Source organism: Cupressus sempervirens, chromosome 8, assembly GCF_028749045.1.
Source record: "Cupressus sempervirens isolate cs-2001-9-10 chromosome 8, ASM2874904v1, whole genome shotgun sequence".
Taxonomy (NCBI): domain Eukaryota; kingdom Viridiplantae; phylum Streptophyta; class Pinopsida; order Cupressales; family Cupressaceae; genus Cupressus; species Cupressus sempervirens.
This window is the reverse complement of record NC_143125.1, coordinates 545,293,649-545,304,745: the sequence shown is the minus strand read 5'-3', so window position 1 is coordinate 545,304,745 and position 11,097 is coordinate 545,293,649.

Genomic DNA, 11,097 nt, shown 5'->3' with positions numbered 1-11,097 from the left:
AAAGGAGATATAAAAAATGCATAATGGTTTCATCCATATCAATAGAAATGTTGTTACTTCGTTCGATATTTCATATACTACTATATTTAAAACAATTAGTCTTCATGAGTTAGGATACGCTATAGCGATCACAATGTGGTCACAATAGATTTTGGGTACTATATCGCTATAGAATATAGAGAACTCTTCTATTGCTATATTAAGAAGGCCTAATCTTGACATAGAGATGAGCAATGAGGAAAGTATATCGCTATGACATATAGCGATCCCTTTTATCACTATGCAAAGAAAATGAGAAAACAATATAGTGATGAGTGATAAAGGAGGCTTATCGCTATAACATATAGTGATCATCAACAAACGAAAAACAAATATAATCATTATAGCAATGAGCGATAGAGATGTTATATCACTATAAGTCATGGCAATGAGTGTTTTTGGTGATTGAAAAGGAGGAGATATCAAAAATGCATAACAGTTTCATCCATATCGATAGAAATGTTGTTTCTTAGTTTGATGTTTCATATATCACTATAGTTACAACAATTAGGCTTCATGAGTCGGGATATACTATAGTGTTTGCAATATGATCAAAAGATATTTTGGGTACTATATCACTATAGAATATAGCAAACTCTTCTATTGCTATATGGAGAAGCCCTGATCTTGACATAGCAATGAGTGATGAGGAAAGTATATCGCTATGACATATAATGATCCCTTTTATTGCTATGCGAAGAAACTACAAAAATAATATAGCGATGAGTGATAAAGGAGGCTTATTGCTATAACATATAATGATCATTGGCAAACAAAAAACAAATATAATCATTACAATGATGAATGATAGAGATGTTGTATTGCTATAAGTCATCGTTTAGGATGTTGTCATGGGTCAAAATTTCAACCAAGTTTGGTCAAAATTTCAATCAAAGCATTGACCATGATGTTGTCATGGGTTTTGGCATCGCAATCGATGCTTGGGTCAAACTTTTAATGAAATTTGGTCAAAATTTTGATTAATAGTCTCATTAAAAAGGGAGGCCATTTTCAACCAAATGCATTGTCAAAATTCTAACACTGACAAGAATTGGTCAAATTTTTGACAACAAAAATAGTGACAAAATAGTTTGTCAAAAATTTAACCAGCATGAGTAAAAAATTTGACTAATTTTTGTCAAAAATGAGTAAAAATGTACTAGTGTACTAATTCAAAAATATGGGAAATAATAGATATATCCCTTAACCTATGTGAAGATCCAACATGCCTCCCTAAGGCTGGCATTTTCCTTTGGACAACAATACAAAACCAACTCCTAATAGAAAATATATCCACCAAAATGGGATTTGAAGGGCCTTCAAGATGTCCACTATGTAAACAAGACTTAGAAATAGATACACATCGATTATACCAATGCTCCTTTGCTAAAAAAAGTTAGCATTAGTTATGCGAGAAAAGTAATTGGACAACAATTCAGTCAGAAAACCTTAGTACCATTTGAATAACTTCCCTAAACATGGAAGCACTAAGGTATACAGTAACTTATGGAAGATTGATCCATCTATTCTACCATGGCAAATGCGGAAGGAAAGAAACATACAAATATTTAACAGTGAAGAATTGACAATATCCTCCTTCTTCAAAAAGTGGAAGCCAACATAAAAGAAGTACTTAACAATCATCTAAGGAACTCAATTAAGGAAGAGGGACCATTTACGGATTGGGACGCCAAAATGAAGGAGAATTAGAGAAACCTCATCAATCCACCAATGACCTACTCAAAAGTAAACAAACAAGTAAGAACAAATTGTAGATGGGAACTATCTCTAATTGGATGGACAAAAGTGAATTTTGATGAAGCATCTAGAGGAAAGCCATGTAAGGCAAGACTAGGGTGTATTATTCACTCATATATAAGAGTGTGGCTAGCTAAACAAGCCAAGCCATTGTGAATACTCTTGAATAACATAGTGGAACTAGAAGGCTTAATGGAAGAACTTAACCTATGCTTACAATCAAGCATAAAAAAAGTAATAATTGAAGGAGATTCTCTAATAATCCTAAATGCACTCAGAAAGAGAAGTAGCTCCAATTGGAGAATCAATTCCAAACTTGAATATGCACTAATAGTAATATAATTTTTTTATGAAGTCAAACTACAACATATATATCCTATGAAGAGAATAAAGAAATGGATAAGCTAGTAAAAATGGGAGAAAATGGCAAAGATCTCTATATTAAAGAATTCCAGAACAACCTAAACACATACTCAAGGTCATAAGGCAAAGTGGAAGGAACGAAGAAATAATTCAACTGCTTTAACTTTAAAATAAATCAATAGAACTATCCTACATAAAATAGGCACATTAGGAACAATAGGATTGACCTTGTGTTTATAAACCCAATCTTAGGATAATATTTTCTCATCCACTAGTACCCCTCTCCTTCCTATTAGCATATTATATTTAATATGAAATGGGAATTAAAAATATATACCATAAAGAAGACATAGAGGCTTATTATAAGGCATAAGAGGAAGCATGCCACATATAAATAAAAGTATAATCAGGAAAGATCATATTAGTTTAGGAAAATCAAAACTAATAGAAATTATTAGGCTAAATATAAATCAAGGTATCATTAGAAAAAATCAAATTTACCCAAGTATATCTAAACTAATAGAGGCTATCATTAGAAGATTTTAGGTTCTTAGAGTTCCCTACCAGATCTTCCCTTTTCTCCTCCTTAAGTGTATCTCTTATTCCTTTTCAACTATAGGCTTTTGACCCCTCTAAAATATCTATTCTTTAGTAAAATGTTGATCTAAACCTATCTTATAGTAGCTAGAGATATGTTACATATAAAGACTATATAATAGAGTGAAACTTTATCTTATAACAACTTAAATCCTAATAGGAATTATTTAAGTCTATACAATGCAGGAATGAACATAGACATATCAAAATACGAATACTATAAAGGTTTCAATCTATAGAGGAATTGTGCATTCACAAAACTTAAATTTCATCAATAAAAAGCATATTACCAATCGACATCTCCAACAAATTCATGAAAAGGTGAGAGGCTTCTAGAACTTTTAAAGGATTCTCCAAATATCTCTTGTCCTATCTAGTATCTCCCATATGTGTTATGGTTTTTTATTTTTTTCTTAGATCTTGATTCTATCCCTCATCAAACCAATATGGAGTCAATCATTGTTATTTACCATGCCTATGAAGACTGCATAATAGAATTTAGAGGGATTGTCAAACCCAAAAGGTGGAATATAATGTTGAAACTAGTAGATGACATGTGTAGGCTGCTTATAATCAGGGCTTTTGGTGAGAAATTTTTTTGACTATGAATTCACCTAGAGAACAAACAGTGCATTTGTAGGTTCTCTCATTGCTTGCATGGGTAGAGATCAAATAAGCCATTGGGAGATCATTCAACTCTATAATAACTTGTTTGATGAAACCCAGTTGGAAGGGCTAGACCATATGATATTGAGTATTATTAGGGATCTTCAAATACCCTACCTAGAAGTGTATATAGCTAGTCCTCCTTGGAGCCTGTTGCAAGCAAGAGTAATTAGGTAGTGAGTCTTACAAATCAAAGACCTATTCCATTTAAACACTATATGATCCAAAATGAGAGTAAGCATCTGATTTTTACTTAGATGGAGGGGCATAGTTTAGGATCAAAACCAAGACTGGTTCTATAATTATTTGTAAATTTTTTGTTACAAACATTCACCATATGTTGACTACAGTGACTTGGGAAAACTAGATTTTGTGTTGCCAAGTTTTAATAAATCAAGCAAATGAAAGGGAACAATAGTTCATATGCCCAAGTAGATGGAATTTGATGAAAGTGAAGCCAATAAATACATACTAGTGTTTACGAGTGAAGAGCTCTAAGAGGTACATGGCTCTAGTCCCCAAATTTTGAATTGTAAATCTAAATATGTTAACAGTAAGCCTATTTTACTTTCACTTTTTTTTTTGTACAAAAAAGATCAGGTATTCATGTCTAGTTGTTGTCCTCACATATAAAACTATGAAGGAATTCATAGGAAAAGAAATTCTATCTAGATTTTTCTTGCCAAATATAGGGAGAATCTAGTAAATTACTTAACCTTATTGTCTTTTGGTCCAAATTTAGTATATGTAAAGTTGTATAGAAAGAATCTTCTACTATCATTTTGATGCTAGACAAGGAAATTGCAATGTGAATGTTATCATTATAATAATATGGAAGAATTTTGAAGCAATTAGTTATAATGTTATGGCATGTCATTGACTCAAATTTTGGACATTCTATAATATCTTTGTTTAGTCATCTAGAAAATAATGTAAACAAGAAAGAAGTTGAAGTTAACCAAAATAAAGATATCCTCTAAACAATATCAAACAAAACTCATACACTTTAATATTACTCAAGTAAAAATCTATCCTAAATTAACTTTCATAGAGAAATTAATTGGTAACAACGGTTCATATTTACTAAGTTCTTGTTTTGGACAATCCCAAACCTATATCAAAAACCTAATGTATCATAAAGTCCAAAGCAAGCACAAAATACTCTAATTATTTACCATAATATGAGAATTGTAAAACATGAACAAACCTTCTCTACAGTCATCAGATGATAGAAACATCTAAAAAATAGAGTAGATTAGGTACCCCTTCCTCCTTTAATACTTAGTTAGGAATGGGTTCTGTAAAGGATTTGTTAATTCATATAGGTAACCTAATCTAGTTAGATTCATGGCAACACTGACATAAGTTTCCATTAACCAGTTAAGGGAAAATTCTCAAATCTCAAAGATTAAAGGTAGTTTAGCAAATAAAGGAATCAAATGATGACAATATATAATCAAATCAATTTTAGCTTGGGTCTTCGTATTAAAAATCAGTTAGACGAGAACCTAAAAATTAGAATGACAGAAACCAAATTGAGTGAGGGGCAGAATACGATCAAGAATTGATATTTATAGTTGGTAATAGGAGTTGAACATATGAATATAAGGCAAACACTTACTTGCAAGTTAAAATGAGGTAATAAAATCAAAAAATATTGTAAACTAAAGGCAATAAGAGATATCCTTAAACTAAGGCTTATCATATTCTAGTTACAAATGTTGGCATTTCAAATTCCTAAAACATGGTAGACATCACGTGAATTGATGGTATACAAAACTGACTTTCTCAATTGCTTGATATTCTTTTACCATTTAAATTTTATGTTGTCCTTTCACTTTCCCTAGAAATATTGAGTTTACATAGTATTCCAATGGTCTAGGATACTTATTTAAACAAACCTGCTAACAAATAATTGTCAAGGTTTGCAAAAATTAACACAATGATAAAACTGATGCATCCAACACCTCAATTAGCTTTTGACAAACCAATATCAGAGATTTTCCTACTAATCATTTTACATAACACACAATTTCCTTGTCAAAAGAGTTGTTTTTAGGATACTTGGGAAAGAATTCTTGAACAACACAAATTGGTACACGGTATTTAGTGATATCCCAACCATGTTTGTAGCCATGGCGTGCTTAGTGGAACCAGAAAAATCAAATATTTCTACTCTTTACAAGTTGCTATTCAAAAAAGAATATTTTGGGAATTTAGAAAAGGTGATGGACGATATTCAAAATGGGATGTATATCTATCACCCTTGTCACTACGACATTCTAGTTGATACAAGAAAAATGATTCTTTTTTATCTAGTGGTTTTGACCTTTGACTCCAACCATCTCATTCAATGGTTCCCAATGGCGAACAAAAATCTTATATTCCTAATGATATTCTTTCAAGTGCTACTAGCCAACAACAACAATTGGATGAATGCATACTTAGAAGAAGAAAATTTAGAAGTTTGGGATAGAAACTCAACCTTGGATTCTAATTTGCTAGAACTCCATATATCAAGGATCAAAGAGGACCCTAAAGAAAGTGAATCACTTTCTTCTTTGAATTTGAGTTGATGAAATCTTTGGGAACTTGAGTTTTGTTGATTGGAAAATATGTATTTCTACATTACTTATGTAGCAATAATGATGTAGGAAAAATGTGGCTATAGAAATATATGTTTATCTTTTTATTGACCTCTCTTAAAAAATTAGACAAAGGATCCTTTTGTAAAAGATTTATGAACATCATACAACAACATACTATACGGAGAAATTTAAGAAGTATAATAATCGAGATAACAAGTATGGGCAATAGGCAAGATTCAAACATAATTAAAACAAAAACAAAACAACCCAAAAACCAAATCCAATTTTTAAAAAAACAACCCAAAAAGGATATTCAAGATGGCACCTTAAATTAATTAAAGGAAAGGAAGATGATTTGGGTGTTTCAATTTAATAAAATTTGATTTTGAATAAAAAATTATAGATAACTATTTTGAATATAAAAAGAGCCTAAGTAAACCCTTTAATCAATTAAGATAGTAGTTTAAAGTAAAAACATCTTTTAAACAATCACACCAAGAGAAAAAATTACAAATGAAACTTTTCAATCCATTTATAATCTAGGGGAATCAAGATGCATTCATCTTTTTGGTGAAATAGATTAAAAACCAAAATCATAGTAACACATAAAGAGATCAACCAATATTGAATACAAACTTATTCAAATCCAACTTTGTCACATCTAAATAAATCCCTATTTGAATATCATAAGTAAAATCTTAAGACAACAATTGAGGCAAGAGCCTACAACATATTGGTAAATTGTGAGCCTCTCATCAAGGAGGTCTTGGGTTTAAATCTACTTAAGATTAACACATAATAATAATTGATATTAACAATAATAATAAATGAATAATAAAAAATCTAGGCTTTGGTTGATTACCTATAAAAAAAAAAAAATCTCAAGACAACAATCCTCTAAACAATTATTTTGTCAAAACATCCAACTCATAGTTATCGGAATTAAAAAGCTAAAATTGAGATTGAAGTGTTTTGATGATGCATATGCAAGTTATGTAGGCTAATAGGCCAACAAACGAAGTTTAAAGTATAAAAGGAAGCCAAAATCAAAAGAAAAAAGCAACCAAAATTGATAGAAATGTCACAAATCTATTAAGTTAACTTCTTGATGTAATTTTGACAAAGTTTGTAAAGGAAGGTATGCCTTCCTAGAAATAAATGTAAAAGTTTATAATTGAAGGAATGTAAGGGGGGTATGCCCTTCCAAAGACCTTTTGCAAAAAGTCAAAGGCATTTATACTCTGTTATATTCAAGACATAAAAGTCTCAGGTTACACTAGGGATTTTCTTCCCAATTCCTTTTCTCCCAATGCCTACATTTGCACGAGGTCAAAACAATTTTTTATTTTTATTTCTTAAAAATGATATAAAAGGATTTAAGTCTTTTACCAATAAAAAAAAAGATTTGGGGTTCCTTACAAATATTTTACTTTATGTTTGACACTATTACCCTCGATACATTTGTTATGTCTTCTCTTGAATATTCTAAGTTGTCATTTGGATGAGAGCCTTTGATCTTGCTTGATTAGGCGAGTAAGACCATGCCTTAGCTTGGCCCAAAGGGGTCAAATTCTTATTGTTTGAAAAAATCTACGAGGAAAAATAATAGAGTCATGTTGTAGAAATTTTGGTGAAAACTAGATAAGAGAGAAAACTGGTAGAGAAAAATTAGAAAGAAAATTATTAAATTATTATAGTTTTGAATAACCCAGTTGAAGGTAAGAAAATTCAACAATACAATTGAGAGAAAATCAAATTTAATGAACTAGGGTTTCAATGAAAATAGTTCTTGAAAACTTCAAAATGAAATCTTCATAAGGAAATCCCTTAATAAAATTTGTATTTAATCCACAAATTAAAATCATTATGGCTGAAAAAAAATTACCACTCATATTTACAACAATAAAAAAATATTTCTTATAATACATTATAAATGTATTTTTAACAAAAAGTATATATCGAGCGGGCAAGAAGCCCCAAGTCCCACCTCCCTAGGACTTGAATGTTGTTGTGAGCAACCAAGACTATTGCAAACAACATGGCTATGATGATAGCCAAAGGGTAAACCCCCCTTTTCATTTTAAAAAACAATAACAATAATTTTTTTCTTTTATTTTAAATTAATTTTTTTATATAACTTATGTAAAAAAAAACTATAAATATATAAATACAAATAAAATTAAGGTTATTAACTTTTTTTTAAAAATGTACATGGTATTAAATTATATGTTTTTAATATCATGTACTTTTTTACTATTAAATTCAAATGTTAATTTATTTATGCATTCTTAAAATATAAATATGGTTATATCAAATGAACTTAATTTAATGTCTTTTCTATATGAGATTATAATTGGAGTATTGAGATATCAAATTTATAAAATTTAGATCTCAAGTGTTAACAATTAGCGATTAATCTATTAATCTTAATGGTTCTTTGGATTGGTAGTCCTTACTAATTAAGTCATATGGACTGATGGGCATTTACTTTTGGTGTTGACTTACATTGAACTAATGAATCTGAATATAAACAAAGTACATTAGTGTATCCATCACTTATTTTAAACTCATGTTATGGCCAACATAACTTTAGAAAACTGTAAAACTCAATTACATGGCTTGAAATGTGTGTTTTTATAAATGATTGTTTATGGTGTTTTCACAATATCTATTTTATGGTGCTTTGTGGGTTATGTAGTTGGCCAAACATTATTGTATGTTAGAGGCCATAAATGTGGTTACTGTTTACATTGGTTTATGTTATGATTTTTTACACATGTTTTCTATTATGAAATCCATCCTTTTTATTTGTAGCTCATAACCTATGATTATTTGATGATTCTTTACGATGACTTGGTATGAGCAATCAGTGTGCTAGTTGTCTAGTATGGAACAAGATGTGATTATTATGACTTTATTCGATGTATTTGATTGATGATCTTAGTAGGTTATTTATATGTATAGGAGGGGAAGTGGATTGTTATGAGGGTTGGGGCCCTAAAGTGGATTCTAGGAAAGCTCATTGTAAGTTGCTTGATAAGTGATAACATAAACATTATATGGGGTTAAATGAGTTAGTAAGATAAAGTGTTCCTCGCCCATGGTTTAAGTGCTAGTACATGCTAGGATGAGAATTGGAGAAGATGCTTTGTTGTGATCTTGCATAGTTAGTAAGCCTTGTTTGCATGAAAGGTTATTGATACAACATAGAGTTACTAGGGGGACAAGGTCCAAAGGGATTGCTAAGAAAAGCTTAGAGTTGGCTCACGCAATAACACTTCCCCATATACATATTAGGTATCCTTTATGTTGTTGGTTGCCTCTGTGATTAAATTTTCTATACATGTAGTAACTATGTGATAGAGAGTTATCAAGATTCTTTCACCTAGATCGTTATTGTGATTTATGGATTGTTATTGGGGTGGGATATGTTGTTATCTCCTCAGCATGGTGGAAGTGGACCATTTAGGTTCCATGAGGTTGTGTGGTAGTGATTATTTTGCCATTGAGATCATGACAAATGTATATCAATGTTGGATGTACTTTTGTTTCAATTATACCATTCCTATTTATATCACGTGGAGACTTGTCCCTATCCTTAGTGGCTATATTTACATATTTCTATATTTTGTATCTTGAGATCCTATAGGATGATGTATTATATCATTTTGCATTTTGTTTGTTAGTACATACCCTACAACATGTGTATTTGATGTTCCAAATTATGGTTATGCCTTGTGGTCTCATATGTACTTTATGTATTCTTTCATGAGAGCATGTATGGGTAAGTGCACCAAGTTGTGGTGCCAAAAGGGGGATATAAGTGGCCACTTTTTTCTTTTTCTTTTTTCTTTTTGAAATCAACAATTTGTAAACTCTGACAAGAATTTGAAGATAGTTACGCTCAAAATTTTAAGATATGATGAAAACAAAAGTAGTAGTCCTTTGAATCTAGTTTCTAAACTACTATTTTTTTCAAAATGGTTTAGTTTTAGGTCCTCAAAAAAGGGGGCCATAGAAAGTGGTATTGTTTTTTCAGAAAAAATATAACATAGTGCAAAGTGTGGTCCCCTAAAATTTTAACTTTTTTTTTTTTGAAATTCTTTAATCGCTCTAGTCAAAAGTTACCTAACACCGTGTTGTTTATCTCAAATTTTTCGAATAATTTTATAATATGTATTTTTTCTAAATTTTTTAATTGGACACATCCCAAAAATGTGAAATATTTGTATGCTCCCCCTAGAAATGATTGAAAACTAATCTAAAATCAAAAGTTCTTTTTTTCAAAGTGTGTAGAATGGAGTCTAGTTTCTAAAAAACAACTTGTTGTGAAATTCGATGAATGAGCTAAAAGCTACACCCCAATTAGTACATGTTAGTTTTTGAGAGAAAATGGATATATATTCAAAAAAAATTATAGTTGAATGGCTTGAAATAGTTCAAATTCAAAATAAATTATATGGTTATATAGCTAACACAAAGATCTACAATGTCATGTAACTTGATTTTATCAATGCTCAAACACGAGGAAACTTGAAGAAGAACACACAAGAAAAATCAATCATTAATGTATGCTTGCTGTAAAACATGTGTCATACCAATTTAGAGACTCTAAACCTTTGGGTTGGATCCCCCAAGCAAATCCAAGCCTTAGGCTCAGTAGGATCCAAAGCTTTAAATAGTGTGCACACACTGTTTAAAGCATTTTTAAATTCAGGCTTACATAGTGCGTATGCATTATAGTGTACACACTTTGTAAGCCTATATTTCAATGGAGAGGGAAGGATAGAGGGAGAGAGGGTAGAGAGTGAGACAGTAGAGAATGGGAAGAGAGTAGGAGATGGGAGAGGGTGCGGGAGAGAGAGAGAGAGAGAGAGAGAGAGAGAGAGAGAGAGAGAGAGAGAGAGAGAGAGAGAGGATGAGAGAAGGTGGGATAGGGAGAGAGGGATGGAGAAATGAAGAGAAAGAGAGAGAGAGAGTAGGGGATGGGAGAGGGAGAGAGTGAGAGAGAGTAGAGTAGGGGATGGGAGAGGGTGTGATAGGGGGGGAGAGAGAGATGTGTGTGAGAAATATATAGTAAAAGAGA